General features: G+C 39.2%; 1 pseudogene; it reads left to right on the top strand.

The window, feature by feature from the left end:
- The first annotated feature begins 1,155 nt into the window (after nt 1–1,155).
- On the top strand, nt 1,156–12,507 carry LOC142456066 (tRNA-splicing endonuclease subunit Sen15 pseudogene; annotated as a pseudogene).
- The last annotated feature ends 216 nt before the right edge of the window (nt 12,508–12,723 follow it).

Raw genomic sequence — 12,723 nt, 5'->3', positions numbered from 1 at the left:
TGTTAAAAAGTTTAAGAATGATTATAACTTTTGAACCTAATATTCCATTTCAGATTCCATCCTAACAAAGACAAAAAGAAAAACATGGACAAAGGTTTTCATGTATTATTAGCAAATGTTATTTAAGGTAGTGAAAAGTTCTAAAGAGCAAGAAGCACCTTAATATCAGAAAGGCTAACTGAGCTGTGTAAAATCACATGTAAAATCAAACAGTTGACATGTAGACTTACAAAGGATTTTTAATGATATGAGAACTTTCCTGGCATTGCCAAATAAGAAAAGGATGCTATGAAATATGTTGTATTTTTACAAAGATAATTTTCCTTTTTCGGTAATGTGAACATTTCAGAATATTTTCATCTGGGTAGTTTTCATACTTACAACCGAAAAATATAGATAGAATATTAAAGCAGTTATGAGAATCATGAACTGTCAGTATCCCAAATGATGAAGGCTAATAACTAAGCGAACCTGGGTAGTGAGGTTGAAAGCAGGTCGAAGCACTTTTGCTTGGGTGTGGAGGTCTGCTTTGGTTTCGATGGCTCTTTGGATCACAGAAGAGAAAACACTGGGCTAACCTGAGGTGGACAGTCAAGAGAGATACCTTTCCCATAAAGCCAGAACCCTAAGGATAACCCCTTCAGGGTAGGAGCAAGCTGATGGGAATCTATGATTTGAAAATGGACAGGTGCAGTGTAATAGAATTCTCTGATACAGCAAATTCTGGTCCTGGATTTATAGTTCTTTCAAGATTATTTTTTTAGACCACAATTCTGTAGGTAATTGATTAATCTGCTATGAAAATAGATTGGGTAAAACCCTTGTAAGAACTGGTCTAGTAATATGCAAATTAAGTGACTGTGGTCTCCTAAAGGGGGTTGGCCAGTTCAGAGGCTTGGTGGAGAGGTAGGCTGATAAGAGGGGCAATCACAGATTGAGGGCAGCCTCGCTGCCAACAAAAGGAATCTAGAGTGAAGTGTGTCCTTTGGACCCAGGTCCCTGTACTGAGAGCCTCCTAGCTCCAGGAGGCAGAGCTGTAAAATGAGATGGTGTAAGACAACAGGTCAGGAGACAAACTTGAGATGTCTGCTGTGGGCTTGCTGACCCCTGGAGCAAGAGAGCTGAGTGCCTTTGGGAAGGAGCCTTGCTGGTAGAATGGGGCACTTGTTGATGAAGCCAAACGAGCTGGAACACTTGCCAAATCAAGGCACCAGCCAGGCCCAAGAGGAGCCGACCTATGGCGGGCCCCAGCGAAGGACCTGCCTGTGGGCATAGCTGAGAAGATGCTGGTAGTTGTCTTTGTTGGAAGCTGCCCTGATTAAAGAATTGTATTCTGTCTTCTGACTTGTATAAGCGGGTACATAAAAGAAACCTGGAATTTTTTCCAAAGCTATGTATTTTAATTTAACTTTTATCTATCTATCTATCTATCTATCTATCTATCTATCTATCTATCTATCTATCTATCTATCTATCTAATCTATCTATCTATCTATCTATCTATCTATCTATCTATCTATCTATCTATCTATCTATCTATCTATCTATCTATCTAACAAAACAACCTAATCACCTTCAAAGTACTCTCCATTACACTTAATAGATTTGTCAAATCTGTCCATTCTTGGAAGCATTTTCAACGTTATCTGTTTGGATGGCTGACAGCATCTCCCTTACTTTTTCTTCATCTCTTACACATTGTCAAATCACTGTCTTTTCATGCCCCTCTTCATTTTACAGAAACAAGAAGAAGTCACACTGAGTGAGGTCAGGTGAGTAAGGTGTGTGGGACAAGAGAGGCATGCTGTTTTTGCCAAAAACTGGTGCACTGAGATGGCTGCATGAGCAGGCGCATAGTTATGGTGGGAAAACCAGTCCTCTGATTGCCCCAAGTCAGGCCATTTTGTCACATACTGTTTGCAATCTTTTCAGAATCTCTAAATCAGCGGTTCTCAACCTGTGGGCAGCCACCCCTTTGGGGGTTGAACAACCCTTTCACAGGGGTCACCTGATTCATAAAAGTAGCAAAATTACAGCTATGAAATAGCAACAAAAATAATTTTATGGTTGGGGGGTCACCACAATAGGAGGAACTGTATTAACGGATCGCGGCAGTAGGAAGGTTGAGAACCACTGCTCTAAATAGAAAGCTTGGTTAACAGTCTGACCTGGTGGATTGAACTCCAAATGCACTGCCAGTCAACATTTTCATCCATTTGGGAAGTTGATGGAGGTCAGAGGGAGGGTTGTCATCAATTGACATTTCACCTTTTTTGAAACGAGAAAACCACTCATACACTTGAGTTTTCCTCATAGTGCTGTCCTTGTAAGCTGTGTTCAACACCACAACAGTTTCTGTGGCACTTTTCCGGAGCAGGAAATAAAATTTTACAGTCTGACACTGTTCTCTTAAATTGGCCGTCACAAATAACAAGGTTCGAGTGAAACTGCTTTTACAAAAACATTTACTGTGACCAAAGAGAACCTTCTCAGGCGACACCATGTAGTGCACTGATTCAGAGTGAGGTGCTCATTGTTTACCTAGCAGGGAAAAATGTGGACTGCAAAAGCTGTTTTTTTGTATTCTGTTTTTATTTGTAAAACAAAAAAAACAAATGAAAAAAGCTTTTTTTGGTATTCTGTTTTTGTTTTGTTTTATTTGGGGTATATGCTCAGACCTTGTTACCCCAAGTTGATCCTGATCCCAAATTGTAGCCTGTTGCAGAATGGTGAGTATGGTCTTTGTGTTCTATGTGACCATTGTAATGGATTACATAACCCTACAGAGAAGGACAGTGACATGGACGTGACTCAAAATGAGTATGAATTGTCAAATAGAAAACTTTTACCCAAATCACAATAAAAAGTTAAGAAATAAAAGATTAGTAGATAGAAAATTATAAAGTAAAATCCAGCAATATGACCTATGCAGGCTTATGACAGTAATTTAAATTTGATTTTACATTAGAAAATTAATCACTATGAATCACCATATTATCAAATTTAAGGAGCATCAGTCATGATTATCTTATTAGATGTGGGAAAAGCAGTTGCCAAACATTCAATATGCATTCATGATAAAATGTTCTTAACAAGGTATAAAGGACACTTTATCAATCTAATTATGGTTCTCTGAACCATCTGTTACAAATATGATGAACTATTAAAAGCTGCTGATTCGAGACTGGGAAAATACAGTGATGTCTGTCACTATCTTTAAAAGCAAAAACAAAATAAACACTTTGATTCTCAGATAATAAGATTGTACATTAAGGAAATTTATTACAAATCATTAGCATATAAAAGAATTTAATAAATTTTCTTTACACAAAAACTACCATACAAAAAATAAATTGCATTTCTACATTCTAGCAATGAAACACGAAGATTTATAAAAGTACCATTGAGGTTGAATCAATAAATATTAAGTACTTAGAAACCAACTTAACAAAAGACGTTCAAAACCCTAGAGAAAATGATAGGATTTTATTTACAGAAGCTAAAGAAAGAATACTTTTAAAGAGATGACAGTCTATGCTCCATGTGATAGTCCACATATCATATTTATGATTAAATAGATTCAATATAAATATGTTAATTATCTCCATGTGATCTATGATTTCAACAGAATTTCCATCTAGATGTCAAATATTTTTCTTGTTATTTGGCAAGTATATTTAAAATTTATATGGAAACAAAGGCTCTTTTAAGAAGACAATATGGTAAGACTTAACATACCACATATCAAAACAATTATGAAGATAGTTTAGCAGTTTATCACATGGGCATTTGATTTATGACCATAGCAGACTGTATCACAGTAGGAAAAGGATGGGTTTTCAATAAATGGATGAACATGAATAAAGGGTCAAACAACAAAAAATTCTGGCCACTAGAATTAGTTGTGGGTTTCTATAAAGGTAAAAATGTAAAAATAAAACCATAGTATTTTTAGGAAGTAATATCAAGTATATTTTGAAAATATTAGCTAGGAGAAGATTACTTAAATAATTTAATATTTCTTAAATAATGCAATATGGTTGCACATTTAGGAAAATTCACAGTAAATAAAATGCTGTAATTAAAGAAAATGGATTTTAAAAATCATTTTATTTGGGGCTCATACAACTCTTATCTTCATCCATCCATCCATCCATCCATCCATCCATCCATCCATCTATCCATCCATCGTGTCAAGCACATTTGTACATTTGTTGCCATCATTCTCAAAACATTTTCTTTCTACATGAGCTCTTGGTATCAGCTCCTCATTTTTCTGCCCTCCCTCCCTCATGAACCCTTGATAATTTATAAATTATTATTATTTTGTCATGTCTTATACTGACCGATGCCCCCCTTCACTCTCTTTTCTGCTGTCCATTCCCCAGGAAGGAGGTTATATGTAGATCATTGTGATCAGTTTCCCCTTTCTCCCCCACCTTCCCCTTCTCCTCCTGGTATCTTTACTTTCATTATTGGTCCTGAGGGGTTTATCTGTTCTGTATTCCCTGTGTTTCCAGCTCTTATCTGTACCAGTGTACATCCTCTGGTCTAGCTGGATTTGTAAGGTAAAATTGGGATGATAGTGGGGTGGGGGGGAGGAAGCATTAAAGAACTAGATGAAAGTTGTATGTTTCATTAGTGCTATCCTGCACCCTAAATGGCTCATCTCTTCCCCACGACCCTTCTGTAAGGGGATGTCCAGTTGCCTAAAGATGGGCTTTGGGTCTCCACTCCACATTCCCCCTCATTCACAGTATGATTTTTTGTTCTTTGATGTCTGATACCCAATCCTATTGACACCTCATGATCACACATGCTGGTGTGCTTCTTCCATGTGGGCTTTGTTGTTTCTGAGCTATTTGGCCGCTTGTTTATCTTCAAGCCTTTAAGACCCCAGATGCTATATCTTTTGATAGCTGGGCACCATCAGCTTTCTTCACCACATTTGCTTTGGAGATCACTTTGTCTTTGGAGATCATGTCAGGAAGGAGAGCATGATGGAATGCCAATGTAATAGAACAAAGTGTTCTTGCATTGAGGGAGTATTTGAGTAGAGACCCAATGTCCATCTGCTACCTTAATACTAAACCTATTAAAATATTCTTATAGATCTATTTCCCCATCATCATATATACATGTATTTACGTATGTACATCCCTGTATTTAGACCTCTAGAAATGTCCTTTGCCTCCTAGTTCCTTCTATTCACTTTTACTTTCCTCTTGTCCCACTATCATGTTCAGCCTTCATTTGGGTTTCAGTAATTCCTCTCAGTTTCATTGCCCTTGATCAAGCCCTACACCCTCCTTACCAACAATTTTGGATCACTTGTTGTTCCCTTGTCTCTGGGTTTGTTAACACCCACTTCCTTTCCCCTGCCTCTCTCTCTCCCATGTCCCCTTGAACCATCATCCGTTGTTTTCTTTCCAGATTGTTTATTTTGCCTATCTTATCTAGGTAGACCTGCAGAGATAATAATATTCACAAAAAAGACAAAGCACAACAAACCAACCAAAGAAAACAAAGCAACAACAAACCAACGATACACACAAACGCCTGTAAATCGTTCAAGGTCTGTTTGTTGACCTTTGGGAGTGTTTTCTGGTCAAGTCTGATGGGGTGCTAGCTACATCCTGACCCCAAAGTCTACTTTTGGTATTCCCTGGGGACTTTGCTGCTCTGCCCTTGCTGTTCTGTTGTACAGCCTTAGTGTTTCCTCTCAGGGTGGTAGGGTCAGATCGGGTGTAATTCCCACACTGTCTCCAGTGCTGTCCCCCATAGTGCTATGGGTCAGTGAGGGACATCATGTCTCATAGTGGGGCTGGCCCTGTGGTACTCTCTGTGCTTTGGCTGCTCTGAGTGGGAATATCATCTTTAGGGCTTGGTGGGCCAAGATGTGTTCTACTCTCTCTTCCTCCTCCTTCATTTGCTCCTGTGTGCTTTGACCAGACATGTCCCTCTCTTTGACCTGTAGCTACAGTGCTGTCTTCTGAAGTGAATTCTTCTGAGGGGAGGGGAGACTGTCCACATAGTTGGGATTGGGGCCGGCCCCTCAGACCTTTCTATTGGTTAAAAATGAATTTCTTATGACAACATAACTTCATCGAAAGTAGTAAAGAGTGAAAAATACAAGCCTCATAGTGTGATGAGACAGTTGCCACACATACAATGGCCAAAATAATAATAAAGAATAACTAAAGAATTTCTATGCATTGAGAAAAATGTACACCCTAAATAGGAAAATGGTTCAAAAATTGGAACAAAAATTCACAAATTCGAACAGACCTGGGCTTTTGTAAAATTTAAAAATCTCTACGAAATTCAATAAGCTTGAATTGAGCCCCACTGCCTTGTTAAAAAATAACAGCATTAAAGCTGGGATGACTAAAGCAAACTAAAAAAAGTAATTCCTTTAATTATATTAGTGATCGACCACAGACTCCCTTTCAGTTAGTGTACAATCAATAGCCAGTATTATGAATGGAAATAGTTCAGTTTGCACTGAAGGAATTGAAGAAACCAAGACGTCAGGGATGGACAATGTGTCAATAGAAGTACTTAATTAACAGATGCAATGCTGGGAGTGCTCATGTATGTATGCTAAGAATTGTGGAAGAACATTACCTGGACAACTAATGAGAAGAGATCCATATTTGTGCCCACTCCAAAGAAAGGTTATCCGAAGCAATGGGAAATTATTGTATAGTATCAGTAACATCACACTCAAGGGAAATATATCCAGAAGAGGATATGAAATGAGAAATACTGCAGATCTTAGATGGGTCTTGGTTGAAATCCGAGTATATCAGAAAGATATTTACCTGTATTTTATTGTCTATGCGAAGGCATTCAACTGTGTGGATTGATAATGAATTATGGGAACCTGTGAGTAATGGGAAGTCCAGACCATTTGGTTATGCTCAGTGTGGAACTTGACAGAGGCAGGTGTTCAAGCAGAAAAAGGGGATATTGTTGCAACGAACAGCAAGAGAGGGGAACCTATCTGACCTCCTCGGGCTTCTTTATTGCCACCAGGCAGGAGTCAGATGTGCTTCATATCCCGTCCTCTATGTGTCCTGACATGAACCTCCCCCAGCACTCTGCTTCTGCGCTGGGCTTCATAATTCACTGCAGTGACCACACAAAACTGATAGTGAATAGTCAAGATTATGGGGGATTATTAGGGAAAGTACAGGGTTGCTATAAGTCAGGATCAGCAAAGAGTAAGGATGCAGTCATTGGCTCACAGTAACAGCGCCCCTGTCAGCAGTCTCCCCAGTCTTGAGTCTTTGTCATATGGTCCCGTTGCCTTTGCCTCCATGGGTCAGAAAGCCAGCGTGCCTGGTTCTCTGCCTCACAGTTCCATGGTCTCAGGCCACATTGAGGAGAAGTATCCACAGTCTTGGCATTGTCCTCTGAGTGTCTGCTCCACAGTGTCTGGTGCATCTGGTCTCGATGTATTCCACCACTTGAGAGAGAGTTCTTGGGCATACTCCTCTAAAAGGTCCCATGCTGCTGCTGCTTTACAGCTGGCTCATTCTTATAGCCAGGACGATGGTAACAAAAATTGGGCTGTTCCCTCTTTTAGTGATCCACACACCCTATTTGCATAGTCCCACCTAATTAGTTTGTGGGAGCTATAGCAACGTGGGTAAAAGAGCAATAGTAGGAAATTTCACTCCAGCATGACCGTGTGGTAGAAATTAGGGAAGGTGTGCCTCCGGGCTGTGTTCTTTCCCCACAGTTTTCCAGTGTGTATGCTAAGCTAATAATTTGAGAAGCTGAAATATTTGAAGAAGAATGTGGCATCAGGATTGAGGAAGACTCCGGGACCACTTGCAATATGAAAATGACTTAATGGTGCTTGTTGAAAGAAGGATTCAAAGTACTTACTGTGAAGCATGAAGACTAGAGCTTTCAGTGTGGATTATATTTCAGTACAAATAAAACAAAAATCCTCACCACTGAGCTAATAAGTAACATCCTGATAGATATTGAACTGGTCAGATTTAGTTTAGTTTTTCTCAAATCCACAGTCAAAACCCTTGGAAGCAGCAGATTTGAGCTTTGTGTGTGTGTGTGTGTGTGTGTGTGTGTGTGTGTGTGTGTGTGTAGGTTTTCTGTAAAGTAATCAGAAGTAAATATGACACTTTGAAGACTAAGATGTACCTGACCTAAGCCATGGTATTTTCAGTTGCATTATTGCATGAGAAAGTTGGACAAAGAATTCAGGGAAAAGAGATGGATTGATGCACTGAATTACGGTGTTAGTGCAGAATACTGAATATACCATGGGTAATAAGAAGTTGAACAAAATTTATTCTTAGAAGTAAGGATGAGGAATGGGTTATGGGCTCCCACTAAATCCTTGCTCTAATTTAAAAACAATTAGTTCTTACATCATGACCCTGCTGGATACTCACCCTCAGGAAGGGAACACAGAAGATATGGGAGTGGTGCAAAAATTAGATGCTACCTGGCTATCAGATAAAATAGTGTCTGGAGTCTTAAAGTCTTGTCTCCAAAGCAGCCATCTAAGTGAGATATCAACTATGTCCACATGGGAGAAACATACGAACTTCAGTCACCAAAGGAATGTAAATCATATAATCAGAAATTGAAGGCGGGAATAATACCAGAGCCTAAACTGTAAGAATCCAGTTTGCAGAAGGTTCTGGATGACCGTGGGAGCCCAAGATATATTTGTGGGAACTGCACAGGAAGTAAGCCTCAGGTGATTTTCTCCTACCCATAATAGAGGGATGGGAAGAAACTGGTTACGCCACAAACTGCATTGGAGAAATGACTACAGAAGATCAGAAAGATAAACCTGCTTTGAACAGTTAAAACCTTGTCAGTTGATCCCCTGGGGCTCTGATGCACCTTAGACCTGATCTGGTTTTAAATATTTTCTGTGTGTGTTGTTTGTTCATCTTGTGGTTTATCTCTGCTGTGTTATGTCATTGGGGTCATCCTCTTGAATTTTTGTTATATGTTTTTCTGTTTTTCAGTATATGAAGCCCAGGATTGATGAATCTGTAGGACAACAAATAGAAACAAGGGTTTCTGGGGGTACAGTAGTGGTGGTGGTGGTGTGGGCACAGTAAAAGGAAGCTGATGTCAAGGAATTCAAGAAGTAAGAGAATGTTTTGAAATTGATTGTGACAACTCTTGTGCAGTACTGCTTGATGTTATTGACCTATTAAATGATATAACTGTATTAACTCTCAATAAAATGGTTGTGAGAAAAGCAAGGAAAGTGTCAGAGTTACATAATCTCCTGTCAACTTGAGAGACGGCGTGGAGTCTAACCTGCCAATCAGGTCATAGCTATTGAGGCCTCTGTGTGGGCATAGCTTTCTCTTGAGGAGTCTGGGAACCCGTCTTCCTCCCTGGAGGTAGGATCCACACTTTCCCTGCAAGATATTCCTGTTGACAAGCCACACGGAGCTACACTGATGGGGCCAGAGCCCTGAAGCTTGAGGAGCCATGTGAAGACCCATGCCAGCGCTGAGATGCTTCCACCACCACTGGATCCACAAGACTTTCTACTCACTGGCATGTGATATTCTTGCATTCAGCATCATTGCATGTGTTGAATGAGTCTGAAGAGGAAGTTATAGAATGGTATCAGACATGTGGGCTAATATTGGACTTATGAACTTGATCTGGACTGGGATCGGATGTTTTCTTAATGTACAGTTGCTCTTTTATATAAAGTTCTTTCTTATACACGTATGAGTGTCTATGAATTTGTTTCTCTAGTTAATCTGGACTGACACAGATGGTGAAACTTTGTCTTTTTTATTTTGGATATGTTATCTATATGGTGTAGTCCCTGGACAAGGGCATTGTGTTTGGTAAAACAGAGGATCTGTGAAAAAAAAGAGGAAGACTCCCAGCAAGTTGGATTAACATAACGGCTGCAATAATGGACTCACACATGGGAACAGTTGTCAGAATGGTGCAGGATTGGACAGTTTTGTTGTATGTAGGGTCAGTATGAGTCAGAACCAATTTAAATGACAATAACAACAGCTCCCTTTTAACATTCCTTCCCCCAATTTAAGTTTATTCACATTAGTTCATGCACTGACTCAATATGCAATGTAGGAACATACTTGTGTATGGGATGAGGATAATAGTTACTTCTGGATTTTCACTTTTAAATGAAAAATTATAACAGTTTTATTGACACATAATTCATGTATCATAAAATTCAATGATTTAAATATATTCAAAAGGGTTGTGCAGTCATCACCACAATCAATATTAGAACCTCTTCATCATTTCTGTACTCATTGTTGTTAGCTCCCCATTTCAGCCCAACCTCCCCTGCTGTAGCCCTTAGAAGCTACCCATCTAGTTACTGTCCATAGATTGACCTATCCTGGGTTTCACAGAGAGAAAGTCATGGAAAGAAAATCCTCCACAACTACAGCAAAATAAAACAGAAAAACCTCAATCTTAAAGATAGCAGAAAATTATATAAACCAGAATAAATTAAGAATGGATCAAAAGGGAAAGTGAATGATACATGTTTAATGTTAACATAGCTACATCTGCATTAATCCAGTTTTCAATGTGCTTCATCTGAGGATAAGGCTATTCACGTCACTAGACAGTGATCCAAGGGATTTTGGGCTTTTACTCTCTATCTCCTTCTGTAAACCAGGTGCCCAAAATTTAAGCTCTCATATAATTCCCTTCCCTGATCCTTGTATCACACAGCAGATGTGCTTCATCCTTGTAGATTTATTGAGCTGACATCTCACTTAGATGGCTGCTTGTTTTAAGACTAGCTTTTAAAACCCCAGATATTATTCTTTCTGATATCTAGACATTATCTAACTTAAGCACTCTTATTTTCAGTGAACCCTTTATGAAAGAAAGAGTTGGGCTGGGCTATATCATAAGTAATTGTTCTTGGCTTAGGCCTTACAGTTAAATGGGAGCTAAAAATCCATATATTTATTTATTTGTTTTAAACCGTTTTATTAGGGGTTCATACAACTCTTATCACATTCCATACACACATCAATTATGTAAAGCACATCTGTATATTCATTGCCCTCATCATTTTCAAAGCATTTGCTCTTCACTTAAGCCCTTGGCATCAGGTCTTATGTATACTCCTGTTCCACGTTAGTGGCACCAGTATCAGCTTTTCGAGAGATGATGGAAGTAACCTCCATGGGGTCTTTGGTAATTCTACTAATAGTTTCATCAAAGTAGCTAAGGATACAGAATTTGAAATACTATTGAGGAATATTTGTATATAAGAGCAAGTTTTAGACTAAAACACATGGGATGTTCACTTAAACATGTTAAACTTAAGTGACTGGATCCTGTTTAAGAAAACAATGAGGGTTAGATACAGGGCACAAAATTCAGTGACACTCATTTACTAAGACAGAAATAGGTCTATAGAACTAAGACCTGTCACACCAAGCTAATAAACTATGAGAGTGGCAGATATATGATAGGCTTAATTTGCCCGTTATTGAGCAACCTCAAGAGCAAAGTGTTTGAGCTAGGTCCAGTGACTTTCCAAGTCACGACCTTGGGGTCGCAGTCCTCTTCTTCATGGCTCACAAGGACATTGCAGTTTTAGTCCAAATGATTCGTGTATCAGTTCCTCTAATTTGCAACACATTTGTTTAAAATAAAGTCCATTTCATTTAGTGAGTTTACCAAATCAGATCTTTCAGATATGGCCTATTGTACATTTTAAGAATTTAAAAATGCAACATTCCAATAGCCTATCATATAGGACTTGATGGAAAAACAACTCAATAAAAATGCATATTGTCAATTAGTGCACTAATTAGTCCATTAGTGCACTAATTAAAAAGGTAGGGGTGACCATCCAATTAGGGTGACTGTACAGTAGTATCACATGGACTGGGATATTCAGTCCTCTTTCATTTTCCCCAAATTAGAAGTCCCCAGCTGAGGTGAGGTCTTCCCTGGAAAAGGGAAGTGGTCTTTATGATTGTACTTTTTGACTTTTTAAAAATAATACTTTAGGACCCTGGGCTGCAGTGGCCTGGGCTTGGGCGCAGGACGTGGCTGCAGCGGAGGCTGCTACTTGTGGGCTCCGGAGGACACCTGGATGGGCAGCCATCCTAAGTATTTAGAGATGATGGAATTAGATACAGAAGACGCTACCCAAGTTTACATAGCATTCTTGGTTTATCTGGATCTCTATGGAGAGTAAGAGTTGACATGAAGTCAACTGTGTGGGCTTACCAGAACTCCAACTCATCTGCCTTGTTGCTACTGAGATAGGAGAAGGGTCACAGACTATAGTGCCGGCACCCAGCAGTGCCTCCCTCAGCCACAAGGGAGATCTTAAAGGCATCTTGAAAATTGCAAAGTGACCCAGATTTGCCAATGTCCTTTACTTTTGCCATAGTGGAGTCTGATCCCATAATAGTCTACTAGGAACTCACTGATGGACTTGTGCTGTCAGACCCTCAGAAGATTTCACTAAGAAGATGACAGCCATATTTCCTGATGCTTGCTTTGTCCCTACAAGACTGGATTTGAGACCTATCAGCTTCATCTCAGAAAGGGACTTGATTTAACTGGTTTGTTTTCCAGAGGTAGTCTTTCTGAAGAATAAGTGTTTCCAGATAGAAAATAAGAAAATTGCTTTATAATGTTCTTATCTGGAGAGAGTTTAATTACAGCATAATTACAGATGGAGACAGACAT

Source organism: Tenrec ecaudatus, chromosome 9 (assembly GCF_050624435.1).
Source record: "Tenrec ecaudatus isolate mTenEca1 chromosome 9, mTenEca1.hap1, whole genome shotgun sequence".
Classification (NCBI taxonomy): Eukaryota; Metazoa; Chordata; class Mammalia; order Afrosoricida; family Tenrecidae; genus Tenrec; species Tenrec ecaudatus.
The sequence above is the reverse complement of the archived record's forward strand: the minus strand, read 5'-3'. Positions and strand labels throughout refer to the sequence as shown.